The sequence below is a fragment of the Populus euphratica genome, unplaced genomic scaffold (assembly GCF_000495115.2).
Source record: "Populus euphratica unplaced genomic scaffold, PopEup_1.0 scaffold496.1, whole genome shotgun sequence".
In the NCBI taxonomy this organism is placed as follows: Eukaryota; Viridiplantae; Streptophyta; class Magnoliopsida; order Malpighiales; family Salicaceae; genus Populus; species Populus euphratica.
In genome coordinates this window covers 40,619-40,868 of record NW_011500373.1, presented here as the reverse complement: position 1 = coordinate 40,868, position 250 = coordinate 40,619, and positions in this window count along the sequence as shown.

Below are 250 nucleotides of genomic sequence, written 5' to 3'. Positions count from 1 at the left end.
TAAGAAAAGAAGAGAGAAAGAGAGGCTGCTAAAGGGCAGCAGCCCTGCTGCTATTGCAGCAATGTGTGTGAGTTGAGAGTTGAGTATGAGTGGGTGTAATCCTCCTTCTCCATGTATTTGTTTTGTATCTTTTCTCTATCTCTAATTATATTGACTGTCCCGTGGATGTAGGCGATTTGCCGAACCACGTTAAATATTGTGTCAGTGTGTTTGACCTCCTATGAGCAAATATCAGAACATCACTGGTCAA